The sequence below is a fragment of the Narcine bancroftii genome, chromosome 4 (genome assembly GCF_036971445.1).
Source record: "Narcine bancroftii isolate sNarBan1 chromosome 4, sNarBan1.hap1, whole genome shotgun sequence".
Lineage (NCBI taxonomy): Eukaryota > Metazoa > Chordata > Chondrichthyes > Torpediniformes > Narcinidae > Narcine > Narcine bancroftii.
Window position 1 is genome coordinate 299,334,729 of NC_091472.1, and position 14,463 is coordinate 299,349,191.

The window sequence follows — 14,463 nt, forward strand, 5'->3', positions numbered from 1 at the left end:
TTTAATCTTCCATCAGATTCACTTTCAGGGGTCCAGCACGTTATTCCCACTTAATGTGGAATATGCATTGTTTTTTTTTGTAGATAAATATATAACATTCTGAAGGTCTAAACAGTCCAAACTGCTGTGCACATTTGGATCAACTCACAAAGTGGAACTTTAAAATCATTATCCTACGTCAGTGTACATGTATCCAGTTATAATCTATCAGTAGAATGCAAAAGATTTAAAAGCACTCAAGCATCATTCAGATTTCCCAGTAAAATTAAATAAATAAAGCTCTTGATTCCACAGTTATTAGTCTTCTAAATTATAGATCCAATTGAGATAAAATTAAAATCTGATCTGAGTCTGATTTACTAACTTTCACTTTATTAACCTGACCATCATCAGTGCTGAGGCTTAGGGATGAAGCAGATCAAAAGAAGAGGATGGATGTGGTTGTGCTGGATAAAGGACTGAATCTAGCAGACACACCAAAGCTCAAGTCAAATGATCAGAATATATATCCAACTCATCTCTAAAAATATATATATGGTAGGAAAAGCTTAGACAACTACAATTGTGTTGTAGGAAAATTTACACATTCTATAAAAAAGTAAAATTCCACAATGTGAAGAATTATAGGCACGTTATCTCATAGCATTTGGTTACAAAAGGTTTTGCCAGATCCAGGGCTAAATATTTTTGATGCATTCGGCATAATAGACACATTGAATTTATGGTTAGTTGTCTGCACCACATTACCAATGATCATTACCTGTCAACTTTAAACTTCCATCAGATTCACTTTCAGGGGACAAGCACGTTATTCCCACTTAATGTGGAATATGCATTGTTTTCTGAATATGCATTGTTTTCTGAAGTTCATTTAAGGGCTCCAATGTGATAGTACAGATTCTATCACCAGATGGTTCATTTTCATAAATCAGGAACATATTTGGACATTGACCAATGACCAACAGTGTCATAACTGTGGCAATGAGAATATACTTATAGTTGTCTGCACTCATTTTAGAAGGAAATTAATTTTCTTTAGAAACCTAATTAGGACATATACATACATCTCACATTGTATATTTATTTAATAAATACCTACAATTGTTCAGAATAAAATATGGCAGTCTTACATTCACCAAGGTTTGGAATAATTGTATAAATTTATGACAAATTATGTACCTTAATGCATCCTGACCCAGAAATGGGAAGAACCCCCCCCCCCCCCCCACACACACCCTGCTGAGAAGAAGAAGCAAAAGAGACAACACTACTGGGAAGGTGACCATGGCACAGACCAGTGAGGGTCTCAGTTACTGAAGGAACCAAGGTTGATCCCTGGGATGAAGGGGTTGACTTATGTTGAAAGATTAAATCGTCTACGATTGTATTCGCTTGAGTTCAGAAGAATGAGAGGAGATCTTATAGAAACATATAGGATTATGAAGAGTATGGATAGGATAGATGTAGGAGGTTTTTTGAGCTGGCCGGGGAAACTAAAACGAGAGAACACAGTCTCAAGATTCGGGGGAGTAGATTTAGGACAGAGATGAGGAAAAATAGTTTTTCCCAGAGAGTAGTGAATGTTTGGAATTCTCTAACCAGGGAAATGGTTGAGGCTGCTTCATTAAACATATTTAAAATTTGGTCAGATAAATTTTTACATGATAGAGGAATTAGGGGATATGGGAAGAAGGCAGGTAGGTGGAGTTAGGTCATAAATTAGATCAGCCATGATCTTATTGAGCGGAGCAGGCTTGATGGGCCATTTTTGGCCTACTCCTGTTCCTACTTCCCATGTTCCTATGATGGTGACCGTGGCAGCAGATCACCGAGGAGCTCAGAAACTAAAGGACACACGTGGGCAACTTGTGTTTGAGGGACCTGCACAGGCTGCGGGCTGTTGGAAACTGACTCATGGGAACCAGATAACTGAGTCTGGATTTGATAGAATGCTGGGGGCTACCAAAAGGCCTCGATGCTGAAGGCTTACTGATCAGGTTGGAGGTTTGGATCTGCAGCCTGGGATGCCAATGAATCGAACAGGAGTCTGCAGCTGTAGAGGCTGCGGGAGAGCTGGAAGTAAATCAAAGGACACTCAGTGTCTCTGAAGGGACTCTCTTTTGCTTTTCTTTCACTTGTACTGTAGGGGTAGCTGGGCAACACTAATGGTGTCTGTTTACTTGCCTGACAGTAGGCAGAAGACAATTTTGTGTAATATTACATGTTCTGCACTCTTACGTGACAGTAGAGGATGTGAATCATCAGTAGATCTGTCCAGCAATGCTGAGGTACTCTGATTTTATTATTCTGAATTTATTTTTTGTCTGTATGTGATTGTTATGTGAATATGTGTGTACACCATAGACTGGAAAACACTGTTTCATCTGATTGCATATGTAGAGATGATAATAAACTTGAACGATTCAATTTATTGATCAGAACTCGTATGGATAAATTGAGTTGAAGTTTGGAACAGAGCTTGCCACCAGTCATTCTCAAAAGTGTGTATTCTCCATTAGTCAAAATATTTTCCTGCATTTTTTAGCACATAACTAGTCTCAGGCATTAGTCTCACCAACTTCATAGCAGTAAGAGATCCTGCTCTATCAACCTCTTTGCACACAGAGCAATTCAACTATTTTTCACAAGTTTTCAATACCAACATTGGACTGAAATTATCAAAATCAGCTTATATTGTTTTTAAACATATCTCAGATTAAAGTGAAGATGATTTCAAAACTTTCTAAACATTTTTAATTGAATCATTAGCTGTTATCAGAGCAGAAAGGTGCTGTGGGTGAATCAGTAACAAATGTGTGATTCTCCCCTCACTCCTTACTTTTTTAGTAGTGCAAGAAAACCAGAATTTCAACACTAAAAACCCATTAGTAATGAATAAAGCAATATTATTCCGCTTCAGATTAAATATTTCAATGACAAGTTTGATAGTAACCAAAAGGTTTAAGCCACATGTACCATCTTTTAGGCCCATGAAAGTCAACAGCTTTTAGCTCAGTTCAAAGTCTTGCTTGAGAGAGTATAGACTGAAAACTAAATATGCAGTATAATGATTGTTGTGTGATTAAGCCAATGTTAAAATAATGTTTCTGTTTCAATATTTTTATTAAGCAAATGTTACATATGTAAATAAGCATGAATAGAACAATAATCAAACTTAAATAACACTAGGGACAGTAATGACAAAAGGAACTTGCTATTCTACAAATACCATATAACTGTTTACAGCACGGAAACAGGGCATGTTGGCCCTTCAAGTCCGTACTGGTTCACTTGAACAACTCCACTAGCTCCTCCGCAAACTCCTGAGGAAGTAGAGGCTTTCTTCATGATGCCATTGGTGTGTATACCAACATAATAAAAGCTACCGTATATTGACCACTATCTGATAATGACAAGAAAAATAAACAATGAGGTCAAAAATCAAAAATTAGTTAAGCTTATAAATTTGGGAAATAATTAAGAAAAGAACCCCATAAAGAAATAAAATTTACATTCATTACAGTAGTGGAACATCTAATTTTTTTCTAAAGACAAACAAGCCGTCATATCAGCCAGCCATTTAGAGAGAGTGGGAGGGGCAGCATCTTTCCATTGCATTAGTACAGCCCTTCTGGCAATCAGGGAAGCAAATGCTACTACATGGGATTGTGAAGAATCCAATATCAGATCATTGAGCCCACATATTCCAAACAAAGCAAAGGAAATGGGGCCAAATTAATATTAAGAACTAAAGATAGTGTATGAAATACACCTTCCCAATAATTGAGAAGAGAAGGACATAACCAAAACATATGATACAATGAACCATCTTCAGTTATATTTTATTGCATTTAGAAGAAGAGCAAGGATAGAATTTAGCCAGCCGGGTTTTGGAATAGTGGGCAATCTTAAAATATTTTTCTGCTTCCTTTCAGTAAATTTAATATTGTTAGATTCCCATCATTGATGACCCAATAGCAGATCACAGATTTTTCAGGGAATATTTTTTCTTACTTTTAGTTTATTGTTTACTATTAAATTATCTATGACAATCACAATAATCATTTATTTCCTTTCAAGCTTTTTAACTAACATTTCATAATATACACAGCATAAGGAGAATAGATACAATTAATATGGTATGTCCATCTGCAGTATGCAGTATACATGCTATAAGTATCATACATAAATTCCAAAAAGTGAAAATGTGACATATTAGAAATAATTCTCCTAACAAAGAAAACAGAGATAAAGAAATATTTATAATATTATATGTAAAAAAACTAACTAATCTACTAAAAAAAAACATAATTAAAAATAACAACCAAAAAAAACAACTGAGCGGCCTATCCCCAAAGATCTGTCAAATAGTTTAAATCGTAGCTCCAGTCCACACCTATAGATAACAAAAATGGCAAGAATTATATTACATCTGGAAAGGAAGAGTTAATTCATAGAATAACACCAGTTATATCCCATGAAAGAAATTAATAAATACCTTACGTTTCTTCAAATTTAGCAGTTGTATCTAAAGTACGTCTTCTAATTTTTTTCTAGTTTGAAAAAAGACAACATGAGAAAGCCATTGATATAATGTAAGAGAAGTAGAGTCTTTCCATTTAAGTAAAATGGCTCTTTTAGCTAATTGTGTAGAAAAAGCTGTAACTCAATATGCAGAAGAAGGTAAACAACCTACATCTGTAATTCCAAAAAGAGCAGTTCAGGGGTAGTCTAGTCTCCATGTTTCAGGAGATAATGTTAGATTAAGTTCCAATTCCCATGTTTGTCGAATTTTATCCTTGGGGACTAATCTCAAATTTAATATACAAGTATAAATAGTACCAATTAAACCCTTCTGAAAGGGGTTTAACCAGAACAAAGTTTCAAGTAAATCTGGTTGTTGTAATGTTAGATGCTCTCTTTGCTATCAGATTTTGGGAGGTTTTTCTGGATATAAATGAAATTTTCATAAAAGTGAATTATTCCCAATAAACTCACAAGATGCTATTTATGATAATATGCTATTTAAGATTGTTAAAGAGTATTTTACTTATTTAGGTGTTAAAATCACTAGGAAATTTAAAGATTTGCTTCAATTACATTTTTCTCCTTTATTGGATTTTGTGAAACAATCTTTTACTAGATGGTCCCCATTGACTTTGCTTTGGTTGGTCATATTAGTGCTATTAAGATGATAATATTACCTACATTTTTATACCTATTTCAAGCTGTCCCAATTTTTATTCTGAAATCTTATTTTGATAATTTTTTTTAAAAATTTTATTTCTTGCACTGATTCATATCAATAACAACATCCACAAATGAACATCATCAATATATACATAGTAACATTTCTTCTTTTTCCACCTTTCATCCCTCTCCCCTTCTCCACCCCTGTTCAAAAATCAATAAATAATAAAACACATAAAACAAAGAAATAACAAAAAGCAAAAAAGAAAAAAAGTCATATCGTCCACTTTCACATATTTAAATCATATGTGCTCATAATTATGTTCTTTTACGAGATGGAGGTTTGTGGTCGGCATTCTCCGACATATTTTATGTATGGTCCCCAAATTTGTTCGAATAATCTATACTTGTCTTTCAGATTCTATGTAAGTTTTTCTAATGGAATACACTTGTTTATTTCCGTATAACCACTGTTGTATTTTGTGGCTTATTTCCATTTTCCAGGTTGTCATTAAACATTTTTTGGCTAGTGCTATTGTAATACATTTTATTTGGGCTCTGTCTAATTTTGTTCCTAATTTTTTGTCTCTTATATTATTTAACAGAATTTTTTTTGGCTTTTGGTATATTAATTTTTGTGATTTTGTTTAATATTAGGTTTAGATCTTCCCAGAAAGTTTTTACTTTTGAACATGTCCAAATTGCATGTAATGTTGATCCAGTCTCTTGTTTACAATGAAAACATCTAGTCAATGTCGTTGGGTACCACTCTTTTAATTTCTGAGGAGTAATATATGATCTATGTAGCCACTTATATTGTATCATACATAATCTAGTTTTATTGTTCCTATACATAACTTTTCCCATGTTTCGTTCTTTATCTCGGTGTTTAAATCTTTTTCCCTACTTTGTTTTGGTTTATACTTTGTTTTATCCTCTTTCTTATATTGCAATTTGATGTACATGTTGGTAATACATTTTTTAATTATCATTGTGTCTGTGATTAAATATTCATAGTAGCTACTTTCTGGAAATCTCAAGCTATTTCCCAGTTTATCTTTTAAATAAGTTTTCAACTGGTAATATATAAACATTGTACCTTGTGTTATTCCACATTTATCTTTTAATTGCTCAAATATTAATAAATTATTTCCCAAAAAGCAATCTTCTATTTTCTTGATTCCTTTTCTATCACATTCCTTGAAAAATAAATTATCTATTGTAAAGGGGATTCATGGGTTTTGTGTTAATATAATTTTTGGTATTTGATAATTTATCTTTTTTTCTTCCAAGTGTATTCTTTTCCATAATTTAAGTATGTGATGTAGTTCTGGTGAATTGTTGTATTGCACCAATTTTTCATCCCGTTTGTAAAGTATGTGTTCTGAGATATTTTCTCCAAATTTGTCTAATTCTATCTTAGTCTAGTCTGCTTTTTCTCCTCTCTGATAAAAATCTGATAAGTGCCTTAACTGTGCTGCCCTGTAGTAATTTTTGAAGTTTGGTAGCTGTAACCCTACTTGTTTGTAACTTGATGTTAATTTTTCTAGCACTATTCTTGATTTCTTACCTTTCCATAAAAATTTCCTAACTATTTTCTTCAGTTTTGCAAAAAAAAATTTCTGTCGTGGGAATTGGTAATGTTTGGAATAGATATTGCACTCGTGGGAACACATTCATCTTAATACAGTTTACTCTTCCTATTAAAGTTAATGGTAGTTCTTTCCAATTTTCTAAATCTTCCTGAATTTTTTTTAATTAATGGTTCATAGTTTAATTTGTATAAATGTTTTAGGTTGTTATCTATTCTGATACCAAGGTAATGTATCGTCTGTGATTGCCATTTAAAAAAGGTTTCTTTTATAAATTCTGAATAATCAATTTTATTCATTGGCATCACTTCACTTTTATTGGTGTTAATCTTGTACCCTGATATCTCTCCTTACTCTTCCAGTTTCGTATGTAGTTTTTTTTATTGAGTTATCTGGTTCTGTTAAATATACTATGATGTCATCTGAAAATAGGCTGATTTTATATTCTTTCTCTTTTATTTTTATTCCTTTTATCATATTTTCCTTCCTTATCAACTCCACTAGTGCTTCAATAACCAAAGCGAACAGTGAAGGGGATAATGTGCATCCCTGTCTTGTTGACCTGCTTAATTTAAAGTGATCTGATACATATCCATTTATTACTAGCTTTGCTAACAGTCCATTATATAATGCTCTAATCCATTTAATAAATTTTTCGGTAGTTTAAATTTCTGTAAAACTTTAAACAAATAATTCCACTCTACCCTGTCAAAGGCTTTATCTGCATCTGCATTTTATTTATTTGTGCTGCATGAATTAAATTAATAAGTTTACAAACATTATCAGCTGCCCATCTTTTTTTAACAAATCCAGTTTGGTCTTGCCTTACTAGTTTCGGTACACAGTCATTCAGTCTGTTTGCTAGTAATTGTGCTATTAATTTATAATCTGTATTTAATAATGATATTGGTCTGTATGTTGTTGGCAATAGTGGTTTTTTTCCCTCTTTCGGAATTTTGTGATTATTGCTGTTTTACATGATTCTGGTAAGTTTTAGGTCTTTCTACTTGATTCATTACTTCTAGGAGGGGAGGGATTAATATATTCCTAAAAACTTTATAAAACTCTATCACGAATCCATCTTCACCTGGTATTTTATTGTTTGGTAGTTTCATTAATGTATCTTGTATTTCTTCAGTCTTAAAAGGTTCTGTCAATTTATTTTGTTCTTCTATTTGTAGATGTGGTAGTTCAATATTAGATTAAAAATACATCAATTTTGTCATTATTTTCCTATATTTTCAGTTTGGTATAATTGTTTATAGAATCTTAAATCTTTGATAATATTGATTCTAAGATTTTCACCTTATATTTTGGAATGGAAAGAGGGCCAGATTGAGTAAACCGCTTACAGAAAACTAAGAAGATAGTGGTATGGCCTGACTGAATTTGAGGATTTTATTATTGGGCAATTAATATTCACTATTTTATTTTTGGATTTATTATTTTGATAAATTTGATCATCCGCTCTGGGTAGATTTGGAATTGAAATCTGTCCAGAATTATTCCTTAGCTTTTTTTAGGACCAGCATTACCTTTTAGACTATCAAAGATCAGTAAGTATATTTCCAATCCAATTATTAAATATTCATTATTTATTTGGTTTCAATTTCAAAGGATTTTTGGACTAAAAAATGTTGCTTTGGCTAATATTACATATTTTATTTTACACCATCTACTCTTGACCAAACCTTCCTTATTTGATAGATTTAAAGGAATTATCTCATTTATTGACTTATTTGATTATGGTGGCTTGATATCTTTTGAACAACTTTCTACCAAATATAATTTACCATATATGCAATTTTTAGATATTGTGGCGGTTCACCCACGCAACAGGTGAACCTTCTCATGGAGTCAGGCAATAAATTTGCCAGAGTACGAGTGGAGTTCCTGACCATTAATATGCTGCAGTTCTCCACAGATGCCCCTAAGCATGGTGTACAGCACCACATTCCCACTCAAGGATCAATGCTACATGCCTGGGCATGCAGGCTCCCACCTGACAAATTTCACCTCACCAAAGAGTTCAGGAAAATGGAGGAGATGGGAATTGTCCGGCACACAGACAGCCTGTGGGCTTCTCCACTGGACATGGTGCCAAAGTCAGCTGGAGAATGGAGATCATGCAGCAACTTCAGAAGGCTCAATGACACCACCATGGCCGACCACTAACCAGTGCCCCACATTCATGACTTTACAGCCAATTTGCATGGGGAACACATCTTTTCCAAGGTTGATCTGGTCCGTGGGTATCACCAGATTCCCATCCACCCCAGCGATGTCACCAAGAAGGCCCTTATCACCCCGTTCAGCCTATTCAACTTTCTGCGGATGTCTTTCAGACTCAAAAACATGGCATGGATGTTCCAGCGGCTCACGGACTCAGTGGGACGTGGTTTAGATTTCGTCTACATCTACTTAGATGACGTCCTGATCGCCAGCCACTCGCACCGAGCATTTGACGCACCTGCACCAACTCTGCTGCCATCTGAGTGAATACGGCCTGGCCAACAACCCCGTGAAGTACCAGTTTGGGCTGTCGGCCATCAACCAGCATGGAGCAGTTCCCTTGCTGGTGAAATTCAAGGCCCAGTACAGTCAAGGTCCGATAGGAGTTCAATGGCATGATCAACTTTTACCACCGATTCCTACCGTCAGCGGCCTGAATAATGCGACCCATTTGGCCTGATGTCCAGCCAGGCCAAGAAAATCACCTGGGACATAGAGGCAGCAGAGGCTTTCGGGCAAGTCGAGGACATCATTACAAACCTGCGGGTACACCTGCGGGTGGATGTGCCCACAGCCCTCATGGTTGACATTTCCAACTTAGAAGTCGGTGGTATGCTGGAACAACTAATTGAGGGTCAGTGGAAACCACTCGTGTTCCTCACCAAGCACCTGTGACACCTGGAGCTGAAATACAGCACCTTTGACTGGGAGCTGCTAGCCCTCTACCTTGCCATCTGGTGTTTTCAGTATTTCTTGGAAGGGCAGGAATTCACGGTCTTCGTGGACCACAAACCTCTCACCTTTGCATTCTCAAAAGTATCAGATCCATGATCGACACGGTAGCAACGCCACCTGTCATACATCTCGGAGTATACCACAACCGTCAAACACATCTCCAGGAAAATCAACATTATGGCCGACGCACTCAGTGCATTCCCTGTCCCCAGGGTTGGACTACGCAGTGCTCTCTGAGGCACAACAGCTGGACGAAGAAATGCCGGCTTACCACACCGTAATCTTGGGACTGCAACTTGAGGACATCCTCATCAGCCCAACAGGCAGCAAGCTCCTCTGTGATGTGTCCACTGGCTAACCCCAGCCTATTGTTCCAACCACTTGGAGGCATTGTGTTTGCGACGGATTACATGGATTGACCCACCCGTCCATTCGGGAAACTATCCACTGGTGGTGGATAGATTTGTTTAGCACGGCCTACGCAAGTAGGTTGGGCACTGGACCAGGATATGCACACACTGCCAGACCTCCAAAGTCCAAAGACACGTGAAGGCCCCACTTCAACCTTTCCAGCCGACACACAGGAGGTTTGAGCATGTCCATGTGGACATTTTCAGTCCACTGCCAGTCTCCTGGGGTGGGGGAGGGGGGGGGCAAGGTATCAGTTCACCATGGTCAACAGGTTAACCAGCCGACACATTCACAGAGTCCTGCGCTAGAGCCTTCATTGCATGTTTCAGTCTTCCTGCCAACTTCACCTCAGACAGGGAGTTGCGGTTCATGTCCAGTCTATGGTCAGCACTGGCACAGATACTTTGGACCCAGCTGCACCACACCATGGCCTACCATCCACAGTTCAATGGCCTGGTAGACTGCTTCCACCAGCACCAGACGGCGCACCTCTGAGGCCCGGATTGGGTGAACAAGCTCCCATGTGTGCTTCTTGGCATGTGCACAGCTCCCAAAGAAGACAGCTACGTCTTTGACAGAGTTGGTAAAGTGCACTCCACTGACGGCTTCAGGTGTTTGTGCCAGATGCCCGTGACTCAGAGGAGACACCCAGGGCAGAGTTCACAAGACTCCAAGAGAAAGTAAGAACATTAACTCCTGTCCCAACCTCACCTTCCTTGTCCTCAAGGACTCTGGGACTGTGACCACATCTTCGTCCGCAGGGGCATACACTGGACTCCACTCCAGTGGCCGTACAAGGGCCCAGACAAGGTGCTTCGTCAGAATAGAACCACATACATCCTCAATGTGAGCGGCCATGAGGAGACCTTCACCATTGACTGCCTCAAGCCACGCACCTGGTTATTTAAATTATCTAATTATCTAACATCACAATAATCATTTCACCAATTTTCTCATTGCTTTCTTAAGTGAATTTATATTTGATCAAATTTTGACAGTGAGATAAATTGTTTCATAGTGTTATGGGCCCAGAGGACCCCAAAACCCAGCAGCAATAGAAATTCACCAAGACAAAAGGTTACTTAAACAAAAGTTGCTTTTAATTATCTTTAAACATGAAAACAGGATCAAACTTTAACTTATTACTATTAACTTTCTAATTCTAATTAGAATTCTAAGTACACGTATATGTAATATGCATGTGTGTAAGTTCTGAAAAGTTCTTTCATTTACAGTCCAATCTCACTTCTCACTCCTCCAAGTTCACTTATACTGTACACAGAATTTAACATTTATGAATTTCACCAGGCTTTGGTGCTTGAAAGGTAAATGGTTGCCACTCAGGAAGGTTCTTGTCAGTTTTCAGAGAGGGATTTGTTGCTTGTTGGACACAAAATGATTCCTTCCGATCAGCTACTTCAGTCTCTTCTCCCAAAGAAACTTGCCCCATCAGGGTTTTCCAGATGATAACCTCCTTCTTTCAGGTCACCACAGAGTTCCTTTTTACTTCCCTTATTTCAAGTGAAACATTATACAGCCAGCCATCTCCTCTTGAATGGACCATAAGGGCTTTAAACAGGTTGAACTAAGAATTCACAACCCGTCTTCAAGCTTGCCAGCTTGTCCTGTTCCAGTCCCACCTGCTGCTGCTGAACTGTAGAAATGAATGTTCTCTCTCTCTCTCTCACTCTCTCTCTCTCTCTCTCTCTCTCTCTCTCTTTCTCTCACTCAGAGAAAACCACATAACCCTCTTAGAACAGCCAACTGCATCAAAAAGTCTGCGGCACTGGGCCTAATCTTCAGAGTTCATTCATCGCTTGCTTTCCAAAACAATAATCCATTACTCCACAGCATGTCCACTTAACACCTGCATGTGAAATCCTTATAGGCATTCTTCAAAGTTTTTGCAAAGGGACTCGGAGCCTGGACTGTCTAGTTTGAGCATTTTAAATGAGATCTGTTTTGAAGTGTTTGTATCTATCTGTGACCCAACTAAAAACCCCACAATTTATCTCTTTTAAAACAACCTCCTTTGAAGAAGACCGTAGAACCCACCTCACTGACAAAAGACAAAGGAGGAAAAACCCAACACCCAACCCCAACCCACCAATTTTCCCCTGCAACCGCTGCAACCGTGTCTGCCTGTCCCGCATCGGACTTGTCAGCCACAAACGAGCCTGCAGCTGATGTGGACATTTACCCCCTCCATAAATCTTCGTCCGTGAAGCCAAGCCAAAGATATACAACATAAAATATAACATAATCCGTCACAATAGATTAATAGTTATGCAGCACAGAATCAAACTCTATGGCGCTACTTATCTATTCTGAACAAGATGAACATAATAACATAAGAAATATGAGCAGGATTCGGCCATTCAGCCCATCAAGCCTGCTCTGACGTTCAATGAGATCATTGCAGATCTGATGATAGGCTCATCTCCACCTACCTGACTTTTTCCCATATCCCTTAATTCTCTTACTATGTAAAAATCTATCCAACTTTGACTTAAATATATTTTCTGAGGTGGCCTCCAATGCTTTAATGGGCAACAAATTTCACTGGTTCACCATCCTCTGGGAAAAGCTGATGCCTACCCATGGTAATACCATTTGCTAGTGTTTGACCATATCTTTTTTCATATCTATGTTCCCGACCATATAACTTTTGTGCATTGTAATGGTACCTGCATTTTCCACTTCCTCTGGCAGCTCATTTCATATATCCATCACTCAATCTGAGCAAAATATGCCTCAAAAATCCCTTTCAAATCTTCTCCCACTCACATTAAACTTTTTTCTTCTAGTTTTAGATCCCCATATAATGAGAAAAAGGCTGTGACTGTCTATTTTATCTATGCCCCATCAAATTTAATAAACAACTACCAGGTCGCCCCAGGGCCACCTATGTTCTGTGGAAAACAATCCTAGCCTGTTCAATCTCTCCTTATATTCAAAGCCTCCAATCTGGGCAACATTGCTGGGTATTTATTCTGCATTCTTTCTATCTTAATTACTTTTTTCTATCACATGACAACCAGAATTGTACACAATTTTAATGTGACATGTCAACTCCAATGAAGGTAAGTCTACTATACACCTTCGTTATCACACTATCTACCTGTGTTGCCAGGCTTCGGGAACTATAGGCTTGTATCCCAAGGTCAATGCTGTTTTATTACAAGCCCCATTGGCCATTGTGTATATCCTGGCCTGATTTAACTTTCCTAATGCACCATTTAACACTTGTCTGATGTAAATTTCAGTAGCCACTCCCTTGTCCATTTTCCCAATTGATTAAGGTCCTTAAACAATTTTATTCACTGTTCACCAAACTACTGATTTTATTGTAATCTGTAAACATGCCACTTCTATTTTCTTCCAAATCATTAACATAAATATTATACTAAAGGACCAGCTGCAATCCCTACAGCACACCACTGGTTACAAGTTTCCAATCGGAAAAGTAACCCTACACTACCATCTCCTACCACCAACTTAATTTTGTATCCAATTTGTAGATCACCCTAGATGTCATGTATTCTAACTTTCTGGATGAACTACCATGTTGGACCTGGTCAAAAGTCTTACTAAAATCCACACAGAAACAAAACTGTATGTGGAGAAATTTCATGCATACTTTCATTTTAACTAATTGGATATGTTTTGTCAAATTAGAAGTGCCCGTGCACAAAATGGTTCTTGAAATTACACCACCCCCCCCCCCCCCACCTCTTTCTTATCAAATTAGCATGTCCATAAAATGTAAGGCAGTTTTGTCTGGTTTTTCACAGTTTCAGATAAAATTCTCCATTAATTGTGTATTTCTACTTAATTTTCATCAAATTTCCAGCTGTTTAGCGTGGATATTAAATTTAAGGCTATCCATCTTCCAAGAAAATTTTTCCAAAAGTTTTCACTGCTACTTTTTCTTAAAAATGTATCAATTTTCAAATCATAAAAAAATTTCAGATGCTGAAATTTTGAAAAAGAAAAACATACAGGAAGCACTCAGCATATCAGGCAGCACCTGGAGAATGAACACCAGAGCCCTTGTTCCTTATCAAAAACCCTTGATCGAAACGTGTGCAAAATGCCTTCTGATGAAGTGTCTATAAAGGTTCTGATGAAAGGTCTTCCACTTGATATATGTGCTCTTTTTACCCCAGGTCCTGCTTGGCTGACTGATTATTTCCATCATTTTATTTTTTTTAATGTAATTCAGATATTCCCCTGTCAAACACCTCCACCCATCATCATAATAAGGCTGTATATGATGAGATCCCAAGCCCTGTTTCGGGGA

General features: G+C 37.3%; 1 protein-coding gene across 2 annotated transcripts in view; it reads right to left on the bottom strand.

Annotated features, from left to right (window-relative positions):
- Nucleotides 1-4,344: 4,344 nt before the first annotated feature.
- The window catches only part of LOC138762153 (myosin-IIIb-like), a 550,501-nt gene continuing 540,382 nt past the window's right edge, over nt 4,345-14,463 (bottom strand). For both annotated transcript variants that reach the window (XR_011356778.1, XR_011356777.1), the window contains exons 37-38: nt 4,499-4,553; nt 4,345-4,396 (exon numbers count right to left, since the gene is read on the bottom strand). The gene's annotated coding sequence lies outside the window, so the exon portion shown is untranslated. The remainder of the gene's footprint in view (nt 4,397-4,498; nt 4,554-14,463) is intronic.